A 1,903-nucleotide genomic window follows, 5' to 3' on the forward strand; every position below is an offset into this window, starting at 1 on the left:
AAACGAATTCTTTTAAGGGGAAAGAGTGTGAGAAGCCAAAAAAATTATTTTATTTTTTTGAATACATTTTCGTTACTTTACTTTATTACCTTAATTTTCTAGATTTTTTTATAAGAGAATTAAGATTTTTAACCATTTTTCTTGTATAAGTTAGTGCATATTAAGTTCGTAGTGCATTATGGAAGTATGACCCACTAATGAGGTATGTGTGATAAATTTTTGAAGATTAAGAGAAGTTTTGTACAAAGGGATATTATTTTATAAGAAATTAAGGGATAATTAGAGGTTGACTAGATATTTTAGCATTTGCAAGACAAATAGATGAGGATTGACCTTGGAAAGTCAAGTGTCACCAAAGCTATGGAGATTTGACTTTGACTAAAACCTTTCTTAACCTTTAATTAAGAAAAAAATTGACCAAAAATCTATCTTCTTTCCTTTCTTCTTGGCCGACCCTTTTGAGAGAAAAAAAGAGAGAGAAAACTTCATCTTCAACCTCCAAATATTGTTTGAATCCTTGAGTTTTTACCATAAACTTGCAATCCAAACCATAAAAAGTGACATTTATGAAGGATTAAGGTCTTTGGTGGAGAGATTTGGGAGAAAGAAACTCTTGGTTTCCATTTCTTCTTCGGGTTTCAAGGTAACTATATCAAGAAACCATCTTCTCTTTTATTACTTGCATATGAGTAGATTTAAATCTTGATTTTGGTAGTTTTCATGAAAATTTCATGGTTTGTGTGGTGGTTGGAAAATTCCAACTTTGAGTGAGAAATTTCAGTTTTGATATAATGATTTGAGCTTGGCTATAATTTATTAGTTTTGTCATGTGAATTTTCTAGTTTTCATATGTTATTTTGGTTTCATTATAGAAAATTTCAACTTGTAGTTGTAAATTTCAGCTTAGGGTTATATATTTCTAGCTTTATTATAGTAGTTCTTGAGTTAGATAATTGGTTATTTTGGGTGATTTTGTAACCTTAAACAAGTGTACTTTATAACCTATAATTTGTGGTCGTGATTGAGATTGGATTGCTATGAATATAGGTGTTGAGTTTGGAAGGGAAAGTTAAGGAAATAAGGGAAAGTGCTGCTGAAATTTTTGTTAGTTCCTTTCTTGTGATATGAGTGATGCTAGAGGGGTGATTTTGTGTTAGTTTGGGCTTGAGTCCACCTTGGTAGTGGTGTACAAGCTGAATTTAGTCCAAAAATCATGTTTAAAATAAGAGGAAAAATAATGGTTTCTTCTATCATGCTCTCTAGTTTCTTTGCCCAAATTTAGACTCTAGGTTTGTTGTTTTTCTTCTAAAAGTCGTGTGTATATCTTACGTATGTTTTGCTAAGTTTCATAAGTTATAAATATCCAATTTTTCTTTTTTGGTTTCTTACATCTTGTAAGTCTAAGTGCTTTTCATTTTACACTAATAACTCACTTGAACCAAGCCCTAGAATGCACTTGGATATTCTTTGATTAGTTTTCAAATTTGTCTTTGAACTTTGTGTTTTGAGAGGCCAAACATAGATGGGCGTATGGCTCATAATTAAGTCTAAAGTGAGCACTTCATTAACCTGAGTTTTGAATGGTCGGACCATGACATCTTGTCTTGATTACTTTTAGGGTTCGACGGTGGGAACGAGCACAACGTGGAGTCGAATGTTTAGCGTTGCTCTATCTTAAAAGGTGAGTGTGCCACTTGCATGACTTGTTGTGTAAAGTGAACTGCTTGTGACTAATATTTATGATTTATATGATTGTGACTTTGGTTTAATATAGACTGGATGGGTGTGTACTTTATTACACTCGATTCCACTTGACTGTTTGATTGGTCTACCGTTTTTTTGAAATATGTTATTTGTGCATGAATTTGATGTCGTTTGGAGCCTAAGATCCGGCAACCATACT

This window comes from Coffea arabica, chromosome 7e, assembly GCF_036785885.1.
Source record: "Coffea arabica cultivar ET-39 chromosome 7e, Coffea Arabica ET-39 HiFi, whole genome shotgun sequence".
Classification (NCBI taxonomy): Eukaryota; Viridiplantae; Streptophyta; class Magnoliopsida; order Gentianales; family Rubiaceae; genus Coffea; species Coffea arabica.